The sequence below is a fragment of the Falco peregrinus genome, chromosome 5 (genome assembly GCF_023634155.1).
Source record: "Falco peregrinus isolate bFalPer1 chromosome 5, bFalPer1.pri, whole genome shotgun sequence".
NCBI lineage: Eukaryota > Metazoa > Chordata > Aves > Falconiformes > Falconidae > Falco > Falco peregrinus.
Genome location: NC_073725.1, coordinates 95,431,458 through 95,448,250, shown reverse-complemented (window position 1 = coordinate 95,448,250; position 16,793 = coordinate 95,431,458).

Sequence of the window (16,793 nt, the reverse complement as noted above, 5' to 3'; positions counted from 1 at the left end):
TCGGAGCCCTGACTCTCCCTCCTCACCCACCCACACTAAACAATCTTATCTGTCTTGTTTCCAGCCAACAGATTTCAGTAGATGCTCCCTCAAGGGAAAGGGAGAAGAAAACTCTTCATCCAGCTTTTGTGCCTAGAGATGGATTTCTCAAGCACCCAGGGATTTCCGACTTGCTTCTAAATTTTCCTCCTGGAAAACTTAAAACTTCCTCTATTCAGTAAAATAAGGGCATTTTTAAAGTTTTCTTTCTTTCTTTTTCTTTTTTTCTTTTTTTTTTTTTTTTAATATAATCTATTTATAGACAGTCTTTCATGGTTTCTTTGGAAAATTGTTTTAGAACTGAATTACCAAGTGATCAAATGCTGACTATCAGGAACTTCAAACAGCAAGCCAAAAAACTTTCTATCAGAAACAGCCTGCTGAAGAACAACGAAGTAGAAAAAGGATCTGAAAGATGAGGAGCAATATGCAAGCAGCAGCCAGTGCCAAGAATCTCCAGGGTCTGCAAACCCTTAAAATGCCAGACAAACAGGAGTAGAAAACTGCCTGAAAAGGTAGAGAGGCATAAAAAACTCTGCTTGCAACAGCGTTAAATATAAAACTCGGCTGAGTAAAAAAGAAAGCCAACAAAAACTAGAGGCTCTAGCTAAGCATCCTGCGTGCTGTATTCTACAGATAGCAAAGGCTGTGCAATTTAAATCTGTAATCCCTTCCCAAGCAAAGAGGCTTTTGCAGTAGCGCAATCTGGATGTCACCAGCATATGAATAGGCATCTTGGGAGTGCTCTGGAGAGCAGAGGTCAAAGTTTAGTGATGTATGTAGTTGTCTCCCTAATGGGTCTTATTGATTATTATCCATAGAAACAAGCAACATCTCCAAATCTGCCTCCCCTTTTATGCTAGATGCTGGCAACCAAGAAAAAGTACCTTGATCTTTTTACTCCACACAGTTTGTAGAACATTGAAGCATGCGACAAGGAAAGACACTAAGTTGCTGCACAGACTAATGAAACTTGGCAAGTGGAAAATGGTAAATAGATCTGTGTAACATCTGTGTAGCAATGGTACATGGGAGCACAGTGTCAAAAAATAATATGTAACAAAATAAAAAAAATATAATTTGGGATAACAAGAGGTGGGAAAAAAGGAAGTCAACATTGCAATTCAATCACCTAAGTAAATTACATGTTGTGGAAGGGGCTGAAAAGCCCCATTACAGATAAAGCCAAATTCACGTTTGTCCAACCGCAGGTATTCCAGCAAGGCATCTTAAATATTGCAGTGCAATTGTCATATCTGTGATACAAAATGGTGGTAATAGGTTGGCATCTTCACAGCACAAGCACAATTCTGGTTTGGCAACTTCAACGGGAGAGCAAAAATAAAAAGAGCATCAGAAGGACTGAACCAGAAGTACCAATACTATGTTTTCCTATTCTAGTGACCACTGCTGTGGCAGCCAGCCAGCATGGCCATGTGAGCAGAGCCACCTCAGGCAGGGCACTGGGAACCCCCTCAGATGGAGACTAAGCTGATAAGCAAGGATAAGGGTGATTATCAGACTTCTTAAAACTTCCTGAGTTTGCAAGATAGAGCCAGAGAAAGCAGGCTCACTCTCAAGTCATTGGTACTTCCACTTTTGGCTGCTGCTAGAAACTGGAAGTAGAAGAAAAAAACCAATCCAACCCTGTCTACAGTATTTCAGAATCTCAGAAGATGTCCCATTTGGGTTCAGGGTTAGGAACCGTCTGAGGCAGCAGGGAGGTCCTGGCTTTCTCTGGAGATGTTTGCCCACCTCCATATGGAGACACAAGGCCATTAAGGCTGGCCCTACTGCTGCGCTGCCTGAGAACCGGCTGTCTGCTCTGTCCATCCTCATCTTCACCTATCTCACAGCTTGCAGGCTGAAAAGGGGCAGAGGAGGTTGGCTGTGCTGCTGGGCTCCCCTGGTCAGCCAGGGACCCAACGCTGGTCAGCAGCAGCCCTTTCCCACTGGTACCAGACACCAGTTCCTGGGCTGTTCTGCACATACACATACCTTGGCACAGAGAAATATGAGATGTGGAAGAGGCTCCCTGCAAGAGCTCCATGCACACACTCCTGCCACCTCATAGCGAGACCTCCGTGCAGGGCAGGGATGAAGCAAGGCTTGCTGCCCAGCAGAGGACCACGTAGATGACTCCTGCTCTTGGCTCCATGGCATGTGCAGCTTGCTAGCAGAGGTTATATAAACCTAGTTATCTACCCGCACATTCTCATATTGAAGACCCATTAGAAAAAGATGGGTCTGCACACCTGAAAAAGAAGACAAGCATGTGAGTATGAAGCAGAGTGTAGACTGTGTCATTGATAGTGAGGCCATAGCACAAACCAGACCAGCAGTAACTGCATTTACTCCAGTGGAATTGTAACAACACGATCCCAGACCCTGCCAGGAATGTTTTTGTTCAATACACATCTAAGTCATAAAACAGCAACAAGCCTACCACACACTCAATTTTCTTACAGGTACAGCAAATCTGGGTTGCTCCGGGCATTTGAAGGGACCAGCTCCAGGCAATCAGAGATGCTGTGCTCTGTGCAGCTGGCATTAGGATCACTGGCATCTGGTAGGAGTGCAGCTACTCAGGACTCACCGAAACAACAACAAAAAAGCCTCTTTTCTCATACAGCTGAATTCCCTTCCTCCCATTCCCTTAACAGATGTCAGAAAAAAGCATGAATGGTGCAGCTCTGTGCTTGACTCACAGCTTTCACACTTGCTGCAGAGCTGGCCTGCTGCTTCTGAACACAGGAAGGCGTTGCTTTTTGGAAAGAAAAAAAGAGAGAAAGAGAAAAAAAATGCCTTAAACACTTAATAGTAAACTCCTTCAAAAGAAAACTTGCTTCAAGCCAGAAAACATTTGCCAAGTTTCAACTCAATGTGAATTTTCATGATGCTGTAATAAACACCTCAATATGGGGGTTTCAAAATGAGAATGCTGAGACAACTTTGCTCCAAGCAGTTCAAAAACTTATATATATAATATATAACTTTAAAAAAAAAAAAAAAGAAAAAAAGAAAAAAAGAAAAATCAAAATACCCCAAGGAGACATTTTACGGTGTTTCAGTTATATAGAGATATTTATAAAACCCTAAAATACAGAGAAAGCAAAATGAAAAGCCATGGATTCATCTGTTGCCCATCATCCCCGTTGTGCAGGAGGATGTAGGCAGGAGCAGGACTCTCTCCCCAGAACCAGATCACAGGTCTGGATGCTATTGCAGCAGATTAACCTGGGAGTACCATAGGAAAGAAGCATTTCCAGGAGAGAGAAGTGGTCTACTGCAGAAATGCTCTTGCAGAACCTACCTGGCCAATTTGCCTCATCTAGACTCCAGCCAGGGTTCCTGTGCTCTCTGCGACACAAGGTGCTGATTTCTGAGCTCACTGCCTCCTTCCCTGAGCATCACACCAAGTGGTGCCTGCCATGGCTGTAGGCATCGGAGGAGCTCCAGTGAGGTTCTCCAGCAATGGATAACAATGGCATGAGCCATCAAACATTCCTAGGACTGGAAGAGTCTAAAGTTTTGACTGCTCAGATGTTGAATAGCTTTTCCTGTGCTTAGGCTGATGCATAAGATGAGATCCCAAGAAAGCAGAGCTCTGAATGCTAAGCGTGAGCACACCTATCTTTCCTCAGGGCCAAGTCTGGCTGCCTGTTTTGCAGACAGCTGCCAATTTGTTTTGGAACATACAAAAATGCCCTTCAATCCAATTTAGGCATTAAGGGGAAAAAAACCCCGCAAGTGCCGTATGGTAGCTTTGCAGCCCCAAAGGCATCTGCAGCTCTGGAGGGGACAGCAGTGCTGCCGTCACCAGTTCAAAACTAGTGTCGTTGTGCTGCCAGCTACAGCATCCCTGCAGAGACGAGCAGTGGGACTCTGCTGCCAGGGGAACCGACAGCCTAAGGCTGGTTTTAATTCTGGCCAGCTCCCTCATGCCATCGCACAAGGATGGATTGGGAAAGCTGCAATGAAAGAAGACGATGTGTTTCTGCAGGGGAAGAGACCACGTTTGGGACTGCAGCCATGAGTTAGCTAAACTTGTCCAAATAGGGGGGGAAAAGAAAGCTACTTATATTGTTTCCCCAGCCTCGGAGCAACATGTTTCCCCAGGATCAATTCATAACAGGTTGCTGTGTTCAGAGCTAAAATTAATCTTACACCAGGAGAATGAATTAAAAAAATAAAGGGCTTCCTGCATTCACTGCTAAAAATTTAATCTTCTGCTGAGAGCTTCCTTTTCTACTTTCCAGTTGGCCACCTTGCTTTCATTCAGGGAAAGCCTCAGTAAAAATGTAAAACCATTTCCAGGTGGTTTTGGTTAAAGCAAACAAAGAGCCATGAATTGTGTCAGAGCCTGGTTTCAGGCATGGCAGAAGGTGGAGGGTTAGCCAGAAAGAGAGAACCCGCCGCTGCAGAGATACAGCCACTGGCCTAATTAGGTGGAATAGCTATTAGCAATTCCACCTAATTAGATAATTAGATTAATTATCTAATTAACTGAGATTGTTGTTAGACAAAGGCAGGTAGAGCTTCAGAGGTGATAAGGAAGATATCAGGGCAAGGTTACTCTGTGATTTATATTGATTTCTTTAACAGTTCAAGAACTCCCCTGGTTCCCACATTTATTTACCCTAGTCTCACTCCTCCAGGGCTTGTTTTAAAGTGATTAAAGCAGGGAGGGGAGGGGGGGGGGAAGGGGAGCTTTTTTAAAAAAAAAAAATAGAGAAAAGGAAAAAAAGGGAAAATTTCACTGCAAGTTCCCTCCACGCTACAGAAAACTCAGGACTCAGTGGAGAGGAAGAAACCAGACTGGGCAGGGGAATGCCCTGCAGGCAAGGACTGCCCGTATCCTCCCATTTCTTGTGCTTGGATTTTGCTGTGCATCTTCCCCGCAGACCTTTTCGGCTACCCAATTTGATTATCTTCGGTGAGAGAGAGGACGTGTGAACTAACAACGCACCAACACCAAATGGTAGCTGTGATACCAGCAGATTTTTCTCCATCGCCTGTTCTTTGCTTGCAGTGCTGGTGGGAACCACAAGCCAATTAAGAAGTCCTCGTTGCGGTAGACGTGGCGTAAAAGTAGCATTAGAGCATTCTGCCCCAGAGACCCAGCAGTCCTAAATACCCAAGGGCTAGCGCAAGGCAGGTTTGCAAGTTTAATAAGCTAAGTCCTCCTCACTCAGGCGTGAAGCTAATATTATGCCAGGCAGGCCCGGGTGGAGGAGGCACAGCCGGAGCCTCTGGCTTCCACAATTTCAGCCACCTGCTTTGAATTTCACCGCGACAAAGTCAGGCTCACAGTGGAGCCCAGATTTCAGGAGGTGCAGGGGGTGCGCAACCAGATCGACACTGTCTTTCCCATCCTACATCTATTGTTAGATGCATCAAGGAATTTGACCCACTTTGGCAGTTTCTGGTGGTTTTTCACATTCCATTTGTCCTTTCTGACTAACGTTTTGCACTCGTGTGTCACAGTCCTGGCTCTGCTCCCTGTTGTGGATGCTCAGATTGCCAGAAAAAGATCCAGCTGCTGTATCCCACTGTGTTTAGTGCTTCTAAGCTCTAAGCAGATCCAGGATGCTACCTACACTGGGGTTTGAGGCATCCTTTCCATATGCCAGCTCCACCTAGCATCCTCCCTTCTCGCCAATCTTCCCTCCTCCAGACAGACGGTTGAATTTGGACCGTACAGGCTTTGCATGCTCACTCACACTGAACACACAAGCTCTGCAGACTATAACACAATTTTTGCAGAGGCCCGTAACAAGTGCAGTCCCAGACAGGCTCTTCCCTGAGTTTCGGAGGTGGTGAGTAGGATGTCCTCAGCACAGGGCTTGCTCAGAATCATAGACTTACAGAATCATTTAGGTTGGGAAAGACTTTCAAGATCATCAAGTCCAACCATTAAACCCAGGACTGCCGGGTCCACCACTGGTGTCTTTTGTTCACCTTGCTATAGGACTCCTCACAAATCAGCCATATGGCAGAAGAAAATATTTTACACACCTTGTCAAGAGCTCAAAAGGTGTTTTATGGTTTATCTTCTCTAGCTTTGGTTGTCCCACAGCTAAACCAGCCCCTTGCTGCTACAGAGGCCTCACCATCACTTCCCCTAACTTCTCCTGTGCACCTCTGAGGTTTCTCTTTCATACGCCCTCATAACACTCGACTTCTTTGTTCAGCCTTAATACCTGTGTATAATAATAGCTTAATAACTTTATAATAGCTTCAGCCTGTCTCCTGGGAGGTACAGAAATAAACCTGTCTTTCCTAGTTGCAGAGACTACGTTAACAGTCTCCTTATTGGTCAAACCCAAATTATTAAAATTCTTAGCACTCATTGCCCCTGCTCCAGTGAGTGTGCCTTGGCATCCTTTTCAGCAAAATGCTCCACCCAGGCCTTAGCAGCATCCTGTGGAAGAGCTGCGGAGTGTAAATGTCACGCTAGTGCCTCAGGTACCAGGGCAGGCTGTGCCCTGCCAGCTGTGGGGTATCAGGCTCCCACTTTCCTGCCTGCACCCCCCATGCCCCAGAGGCTTCAGCCACGATCTCAGGCAGAACTTGCTCTTTCCTAACAAAACATTTATGTCTCCATGGGAGCTAAAGGGTTGCAAGCGCAGACCAGGCACACCGCTGCAAGCAGCCATCCATCTGTTAAGAGTATTGGAGCAAGTGACTTTCAAAGCCAACAGACACTTTTTTCACAGAGTTTTTCCACTGTAGAGAATATCACAAAAACTTCTATTTTGTTGTGTCATAACACTGGTAACTAAGAGAGATTTTTATCACTTTCAACAAACTCTGAAACACATCCAAGGCCTCAAGGAGGGAGCTCTCTTTGACCAGCCACAGGACGTGCTGCCTGGGGAGGGGAAGACCAGTCCCCAACAACCCTGAGAGTAGCCTCGCCTTTGGAAAAACTTCCCCCAATGATTTTGGCCTCCTTGGAAACCTGTCACCAGTGCACTGAAGCTGTCCCCCATTAGCCAGTAGGACAGAGGGAGACCACAGGCTGAGAGGAATAAATTTAAATCATGCCCAGCAGCAGACTTTTAATCCCTATCACAAAATCTGGCTGCTCTGCTACTGTTTGCATCTGGTTCAACAAGTTTGCAGGAATCAGACTGCAAGAAAGCAGGCGACTTAGCTTAAAAGCTAAAGGCTGAACATCCGCAGAATCTAGCGGCCTTAATGTGCTGATCACATTCAGTGCCGAAGGGCCCAGGTGGGCAGTTATTTCATTTTCAGGGCTTGGAAATCAAGCAGCGCATCTCACTGCAGCCCCAGAGTTCAAACCCCAGAGGACAGTAAATCAGGGAACAGCACACAGGCAGTGCATTGACACTCCTCAGCATAAATATCAATTTTCACACTCTGGTCAGGTTCTGTAAGTGTGGGGAATTGGTGTGGCAACGGGATTTTAACAAGGTCTGCTTGCGATTAGTCCCTTTCTAGGCAGTTCCTTTAAATGACTCAATTCCTTACAATCATCTAGTAATTATGAGACTAAAGAAAACTGTAAGGGACCACAACGAACACACGCATGAAAATATCCAAAGCTGGAAAATAAAGGTACTTGCTGGGAATTATTGAAACAGCACAAAACCACAGAACTTACCTGAAATGGAAGGTGTATTGGAATGGGTAAGAAATCTCATATTGCAATTAATGCTTTACAGGACACTACAGCAAGATAGAGCATATCTATGAAAGAGCGCTGCAATACCAGAGCAAAATCCAGAGCCAAGCCTGAGTGCCATGGTACAGCTTGTGCTGGGCTCCTCCCTGCCATGCTGCTTTTTGGAGGGGGGAACCCATCCCGGGCTGGGGGAGGTAGGAAACAGCAGCAGCCCCAACAGGGTGAGATAAAGCAGAAGTCTGTAATAATAATAATAATAATAATAATTTAAAAAAAAAAAACCCTGAAATTTGTCACTCAAGTTCCTGCTCTTACATCATCCATTCTCTTGTTTTTAACCCTGCGGCAGAGAAGATTCCCTGCCCAGAAGGCAGCCCAGCCACTGCCAGAGTACGCTGGGAAAAGGGAGTGAGGGTTTGCTTTGCAGGGGAAGCAAACGACTTCCTCCAGCAGATCTCCATCGCTCTTTATCTGCCCGCAGCTGCTCGCAATCTGGCCCCGCAGATAAGGAAGGCAGTACTCCCCATCCTTCCCGTTCCTCCAGCCGGTGAGGTCTGGCAGCTCGGTGTTTTCTGGAGCTGCGGACAGCAGCACCATACAGCAGATGAGCACGTGGCCAAATCCCACAGCTTTGGCTGGGAGCTGCCATGGTGTGGCAGCTGGCCACAGGGAGAGCAGGCACACAGGCTCAGCACGCATCTGCTCTGACCCTGCAGCTCTCCCCACGCTTCAGGAGGCTGGTCTGCATCCGTCCTAGATCCATCCCTCCTCTCCATCCTTTTTGCCACCCCCTCCCCAGCTGTAGCAGTAACTCAGTGCCTTCCTTTCTTCCAGCTTAGCGGTATGGCTGTCAAGTGCATCCACTGTAAAAGGGCCAAATTCATCCCAGGTGTCCACACAGAGGCTTAACTGGAGGGACACTTGGGATGGATTTAGCCCATTACACAGCGTGTTAATCATATTACTGCAGAAACCTGACACAGCTCCCAAAGCACAAGCTGACGAATCCTCCTGGAGCCCGACGGGCCTTGGAGCCTCGTTCCAGCATGCCAGAGGTTCTTTTATTCATTAATCATATTTGCTTAATAATCTTGTATCTCTCCAGCGGAGGGAACTGCCAGGCTTGCATAAGGTAATTGTGGGATGGCTCTTCTGAAGAGCTGGAGGTACTGGCATTTTCAGCCGTGCATGTGGCACGGCTCCGTGGTAATTTCCTTTCCCATCCTCAGCTGCAAGGGCACAGGGAAGGATGCGAAGCCCTGCGGATAATACATACCCTTCTGACAGTGATTCTCCCTCAATCTGGCAGCAAAGTTTATGACAGTGGATTTATGATGTTCTGGGTCTGAGCTGCCTCTTGACTGACAAGCCCACGTGCAGCAGCAGCATGTTTAGTGCAGGTAATTACTGATGTCAAGGAAAAAATTGCAGAGAAGATCCTGTACGCAGCCTGTTAATTGTACCTGTTCCTCTCGCTAAAAGTTTTGATAGGTGTAATCCATCAAATACGCTTTATGCAACTTTGCAGTGGTTGACTAAAGGCCAGTTTTATTGCTTTAGAAATCAATGGGTGCAGCACTGCTGGAAGCAGAAGATCCTGTTGGTGTTTCCCATCTCCTGTATCAGCACCTAGTGTGCGAGAGGAAGGTGCTGATTCCAGAGCCTGCTTCTCTCTGCCGCTCACTTGCTCTGTGCGATGTCTATGGTCACTGTCCCAGGAGTACTTTTTGCTCTTGTAGTCTATTAAAGCCTCTGAGATTATCACTCGTGTTGTTACAGCATGGGGTCTTACTTTGTAGCTGAGGTTCAGGAACTTCCCTTTGATTAAGCTTGTTGAGAATCAAGCTTTTTAAATACCCTGTGATTACATCACTGAAAATCTGTAACTGGCACATTTTCCAAATACTCTGCTGTTTGTGTGATGTTCATCAATCAGCCCAGGGTTCTCCATCCCCCAGGACACCCATTTCCATACAACACCGCCTGGGTGTCAGTCCCAGAGCCAGGCAGAGTGACACCCTGCTACAATCCCCAGTGTATTTTTTCCCCACTACTGATCAAGGAAGGGATTCCCAGCCGGCAACTACTGTGGCCAGGGCAAGGAAGAAGTGGTGTATTTGGTTGCTCATTGCCATTCAGTATGGTCCATAGTCTACAATTCGGTCTCAGCCCAGCAGATGATGTGCCGTTTCGTGAAGGGCCAGGGGGCTCAGAGGGGCCGGGCAGCGCCTGCGGGGATGCAGGGAGCGTCTGGCAGCTGCTGTTTCCTCTCTTCCTCCTCCCAGGAGAGGAGCAGTTTCGCATCAGCAGCCTCATGGATGCAGTTAAACTGCAGCGTGGGCCAGTTTTAAATCAACCCCAGATGGGCCATCTCCTCCTTCCAGGGGGTCGTAGATCCTCTTCAAGTCCCAGTGACCTCAGAAGGCACTGGGTGAGGCCCCTCAGACTGGCAAGATGCAGCCTTCACCTGGCGTTCTGTGTGCTGCGAGCACTGCAAGCTACTTGTTAATCCTCACGAGATGGACGATGAACTGCATTCATTTCCAGTTTACAGGCGGAAAACAGAGAGAGGATAAGCACCCGGGGATGCTCGGGGAGCACATGTGAGGGGTGCTGCACAGGGCGCAGCGAAACAGTCCTCTGCTCCTTCTCTTTGGCTCATCCCACCGGAGCAGCGCATCCCGCTCCGACACAAAGCAGAATTGCCGCTGATGGAGTACAACGGGAGTGTCAATGGTCTTCCCATTATTGGCACATGGACACCAGGGAAAGCATCTGTGTCTGGAGCTGTGTCACCCTTCTTTCTGAAATGCACTACCCCAATACCTGTTCTGGAAATAGAAAATCAGGGACCTGCTGGCACATATGGATGGAGGGGAAGAACTTAGGAAATTCAATTAAAAAGCTTTTAAAAAGCAAAGGGAAAGCAGACACCCTCCCAAGACAAGGAGAGTAAAAAGTGCCTTGGCTACTGGGAACAGCTATAAATACAGGCAGGCTGGTTCTGGTGGAGTCATGATATTGTTTAATAACATTGCCGGAAGGCTAATTGCAGAGTTTAAAAGGAAACTTAAGAAGTAGTAACTATGAAAATGTTAGTTCTGAAGTTACAGGATTATAAGAAAGCAAACTAGTCTATGTTGTATGTTAATGGCTGAATCAACATATTAGAGCAATAATCTGCACATAGTCTAGCTGTATAAACCTGCTTAATATTTCAGCAGCAAGATATTTTTGCTTTGGTTCTCACAGAGAAAAATACACTCATTTATTTCCCTGAAATACTATATTATGATGGATGCAACTGCCAAGCTATAGCTAATGGATGTAACATGATGGAAAACATCATTATTTAGGTGGGGGAAATTGTTCTTTTAGGAATCCAGTGTCTGTAGCAAACTTGCACTCCTTGAACCTCAATTCCACAACACATTTCAGATGTGGATTTTAAGTGACTGTTTCTAATTAGTGTATCACAGAACCCTGTCAAGATACCTTTTGGTGAATGGCAATAACGTGTGCACAGGATTTTAAATCGCACCTAGAGACTGGCTGTGGAACTTGATGCCTGACAAAGCAGGAAGAAGACAAATGCGGTGACCAGCCCCAGTGCTTGTGGGTGCTGCTTGTCCTGTGGCACTCGTCCCCCTGTGCCCTTTTGCAGTGAAGGCACCTGGGGAGACAGTGCAGCTGGCAGCACAGATCAGGCTGGGATCACTACATCTGCGAGAAGCTGCTCCCAAGGGCTGTGCTTCTCCCAAGGGCTGTGCATCTCCCGTCTGCCGCAGCACGGGTACCCAAGGGCCACGCTGCGGGGTGAGGTGCCTGGCACCGCTAAGAGATGTTCCCAGGTGCACGGGGAAATTGTAAGCTCCCTAGTGACACATGGCACAGGAGGAGGAGGGCTTTCTGTGCTATTTCCCTTAAGAAAACGAAAAGCAGCGATCAAGGCATGTAAGCGCTGCGTACAGCAGTGTGTCCAAGCAGCCCAGCTGTAACAGAGAAAATTCATTCTTGGTTGGGGATTTCCCTTGCTACCCAGACTGATGGAGCTGGCCTGGTGTAATGCCTGCGGGGAGCTGCTCTGCCCACTGGGGCTCAGGAACCAGTCTGTGCTGAGCTTCCTTTGGCCGTTTATTCATGGTCCAGCACTGACTCCCTGTAATGCCCCATCACACCGCGCAGCCCTAGTGACACAGGCCAGAGCCCAGCACCAACACACCCCAGTCCAAACACACTTACTTGAAGCTTACACAGCACTTCCTTGCAGCAGAGAAAACCCCTCTCTGCTCCCCCAGCGAGGGCACAAGTATAAACATTTGCAGCTGGCTCCCATCAGCCGCACAGGGGTGTGTGCTTCAGGTGTTTGATAAATGTTCCTTGCTTTCTATGAACGCTTCTGCTGTGTATCAAAAGAGGCATTAAACCTGCCTCTCCAGCCTTAGCAGGGGCACTCCTGACAGCTTCGGTTGTGCTAGAATAACACGCTTTGCTACTTCAGTGCTCACTTCTGCTCCTGGAGGTGTACAAGCAACTCCCCTTGAATCCGGTCTTTTCAGGGGATGGGTTTCCAAGCACTTTGCCAGTGCCTTAGCCAGTTTTGAGAGGTGCACAGCATCCAAAGGCTGGGTGCTTTGGCATGCTGCCAAATCATCCCTGCACTCACACAGGAGGAAAACTCCAGATGTAGTTATGTGGGCTGAGCCCTTCTGGTCACCCAGGCTTGGCTGGCATCAGTGACCACCACTCTAGGGCACTAGCAACACTCTATCTCATTAGCTGATTGGGAAATTAATGATAATCAACTTGTACAAAATCTCCATCTCTGGCAGTTGTGTGACTGTCACTGTCATGTATAGAGTCCTCTTGCTTCTCCAAATTGCCCCAGAAAGCCTGGTCCGTGCATAGCCTCAATGACCACCATGCAGAGGAAATGAAGCAGCAAATCATTATTATTTTAGAATCCCAATTCTTAGCTCACTATCACTATTTCTAGCACCCACTGTATGTTTTTAAGCTCCTTGGTACAGTCCTAACCTGTTAGAGGAGTATCGATCATGCTGGATCCGACAGCCTGCGAGAGGGGAGGCTGCTGCAGCTCTGTGCCCTCAGCAGGCACACGCGGTGTGCAGTACACACATATAGAGAGATATATAGATATACACACACAGCCGGCCACGCAGATCAGATAGGCACTAGGGCATCCACACAAATGGAGCCAGCACCCATGGCCTCACCCTGTTCCCCTCTCTGGCTGAACAGGGTGGAAGTCCACTGGTGACAATAATTATATAAGATGGGTCACGGACCCCTTTGCCAGCCAGTGGCGAAGCCAGTCCCTGCGCAAGCCTTGCTGGGGAAGCTGCCATGCTGGGAGCTGGCTGAACTGGGAGGCACGGTCAGCTCGCCAGCCACCACGCTCCAGTTATCCCTCATTACAGCTGGTACCTGTTGCAGAGCCAGGCTGGAAGGGGAATTGCATTTAGCTGTTTAACGACGAGAAGCTGCTGGGAGGAGGAGAGCCATGCCATGGCCACCACCACCCATCGAGCTGGGAAAGCCACCCCAATGGCAGCGCTCCCATCCCAGCAGCTGGGAGCCACGGCCACCTCCCGTCGGTGCAGCACCCACATGGAGCCTGCAAACAGCCCTCGTGGGAGGGGGGGGTTCCTGTGCAAATGAAGGGGGACAGCACGTCTGAGCAGTCGGCAGCACACGGGTTGGGGCATTCTTCCTGCTATGCTTTTTGCCAGCTGCTGTGCATGGAGAGGGCTTTCCTGCCTGGGCTGCTGAGCAGCTGCTGCGGCGGGGTTGTGTGGCTTTCTTTTTTTTTTTCTCTGTTTCTTAGCTGGGAGCTTATTGTGCATTTCCAACAGCAACTGGGTGATCCAGGTGATAATTCAGCTGCCACTTGGCCTGGCACCGGCACAACTTGGACACGTTTCAGACACCTGGCATCACACACGGAGAGAAGGAGGCAAAAGGGATTGATACCCTCTGCCCCAAAGGCAAACAAACTGCATCGATTAACTCCAGTGGCTGCAGAGACTTGCAGAAATTATTTGGGTTTCAGCAGGTCTCACAGAGACAAACTCCTCCACGTGTTTCTCTCCTTAGGAAGGTGGTTCAGCATCCCCCTGTGCCTCCCTGCCCAAGGAGAGCTGTGGGGTGAGCCCCGTTTGCTCCATCTCTCAGGTATCTGGGGCCAAACCCTCTAGAAGCACATGTGGGGGCAAGAGGACCCAGAAACCTGCCACCCCCCACAAGATCACTCCCCAGAGGAGACAAACATGAAGTAGAAAACATTTATTTGCCACAACCTACGTATGAACAATGCAGCTACGGGGTTTGGAGGCAGGTGGGCAGAGAGAGAAGCAATCTGTGCCTGTAGCTGCCAGCACTTCAGTTCAGCTCCAAAGCAAAGCTCTGTCTGACGGGGCTGAGCGGCTGCTGGGATGCAGGCACAGCTCCCACGGCCACCGGCCGGGGCTGCAGGCTGGCTCCTGCGTTTGTGGAAACGAGTCTTGGTCTGGGGGTCTTTACACACACGTTCTCCTCCTGGGGTTCAGCCCAGGCTCAGACCTCCCTTCCACTCCACCCTCCCCTTCCCCATGGCCCTCCCAACATTTCCTGCAATTCATGACTCCAAGCTTGAGGGAAGTCAGGATTTAATACTTTAACTTGGTCACTCTGAACTGATTTCCCCTCTAAATTTTAGAGGTGCTGTTGTGTCCCTGGCATGGCTCAGTGGGACCCCCTGGCCAGGCAATGGGCAAAACTCCACAAATCCTGTCTCAGCACTTGCCTGTAAACAGGTCACAGCCCTTTGCAAAGGGGGCACTGCTCTGTAGGACAAAGCCCCGTCCTCACCAGAAACAAAGTGTGCACTGAGCCTGCCAGTGGTATGGCCACATAAAATGATGAGCAGCCCTTATAGAAAAACACCATGCAGGGAAGGCACCGCTCTCTGTGGGCGCACTCCAAAGCAGTGCTGGGCAGGAGGGCTTGGGGGAGAGGGTGGCTGCTTACTGTGGCTCCCAAAGGCCAGATCCGCACCAGTAGTGCTGCTGGCAGCCTGCTGCTGCTGCTCTTGGGAGGTCCCAGGGGCTTTCCCGCAGAGCCATTGTGCTCCGGCTGCCTTTCCTTCTCCTCACCCTTCACCACTACGCTGTTCTTCTGGCTTCCCGGCTTGATACTCAGCCAGCGAGGACATAAGCCACTGATAAAAGGAGAGAGGCTTTTATTTATTATTCAGCCATCTCCAGGGTTTTGGTGCCACAATGCATTATCCTACTTCCCATATACATTATTTATTTCCTGGTTCAACACAGGTAAAGCTAAAGCGAATGTGAAAGATGTTTGAAGTCCATACACAAAAGACTAATCCAGCCCAGCTTCCCCAAGCTGAAATCCCTTCTCTGCTCAAAACCCAGACTAAAGATGAAATCCTGCTCCTGCTGAAGTCAAAGAGAGTTTTTAATAATAGATTTCGAGGGCTCAAAGCCTTAACAGATGTCTGAAGGAGGAATGGTCCTGGATGCAGACGTCCCCTCCCAGGCAGTCCAAAGCGGGTCTGCCCAAGCACCCATCTGTTTTGGGACAGGGCTGCCCTCATCACCTCCAACACAAATGCCTGCGAGCTCTCAGACAGCAGTGACACCAGCCTCGTGAAACCAAAACGTCTTGGGAACTTGCTGCTAATCGTTTTGGTTTTTTTGTTTTGTTTTGTTTAGGGTTTTTTTTTTTGGCATTGAGCATTCAAAGGGAAGCAAATTCAGGAACCGGAGATGTTCCTGAGCCTTTGGGTCACCACCTTGCCACCATCTGCAAAGGAAACAATCAAATTTCACCTCAACCTCGGTGAATCCCAGGCTGGTGCCAGTAGCTGTCCCCGCAGGCTGCCAGCCCTGGCAGGAGGGCAGCGTGTGCCAGGCAGCTGCCGTGCTGTCACCTCCCCACGCTGGCAGCGATGGACACTGGCTCTGGGCCTTGGTGCCAAGTTTCCGTGGACTCCTCTTCTGTAGAGAACAACAGGATTTCTTTGGATAACAATGAGATTTCCTTGGATAAGCTGTGGTTCCAGGAAGGAGGGAGAGGAATTTGATCCTTCACACCTCGGTCCTGAGAGAGGAGTGAAAAAAAGATCAGCTGAGATTATTCAGGCATATAGGTTTTGATGAAAGCCGGCACTCGCCAGGAGTTACCTTGCCGAGGAAACGCTCCTTTTCTTCTCATCCCTGCTGCAAAGGATTGACAAAGTCAGACAGGGTGGGCTTGCAGCACTCAGCCTTCAGCACTGTGCTTTGCCATCCCTGGTCATACATGCAGCAGTGCTGAATGGGAGCTCCTCAGCGCAGGGACACGCTGGCTTCCCTCCTCGCCATCTCCCACCCCTTCCCGCCTGCTGTCCCACCAAGCCCTGGCACTCTGACCGATAATTAGAAGCGCAAGCACTATTGATGTGCAGTGTTTAGAGAATACTTAGCCAGCATTCCCCATCCTCCTCCTCGGAGGTAAATGAGTCCCTTACCTGGGCCTGGGGGCTTGTCCCGTGTGGCGGGAGCTCCCCAGGCAATGTCCCTGCCAGGTTGGGCTCCAGGGACCCCATCTCCCCACGCCACCTCCATGCCTCACTCTGTCCCTGCCCCCTGCCTCCTTGCTCCAGGTCTGGCTTTTCAATTCAGACTTCAGCTTTTTAATCCAGGCTTCATCTTTGCCCAGAGGCAGCAGGATTTGGGGCAATGACCCACAGCTGCTTGCACTGGGCATGAGCATCACGGGGACCCCCAAGTCCCCTCCCACTGGGGCCAGCTCAGAGGAGAGATGGCCCTTACGTGGGCAGGGTGCTGCCGGTGCCTGGCATCAGGCCAGAGTCAGCCACCAGCTCCCAAACCCCATGTCCCCCTCGATGCCTCTGTGGCTGCTCAGCCAGGGCTCGCTGAAGAAGCATGGTGGAGGATGGAGATTTGCTGGGCACCTTCATCCCCACCCTTTCCTTGCTCTGCAAGAGCAGGGTCAGGAGGGGATGCTCCCCCTGTCCCTGCCACCCGCTTCACCTGTGGCAAAGCATCTCCATGCCAAGACCAGTGGCCCTCCCTACAGC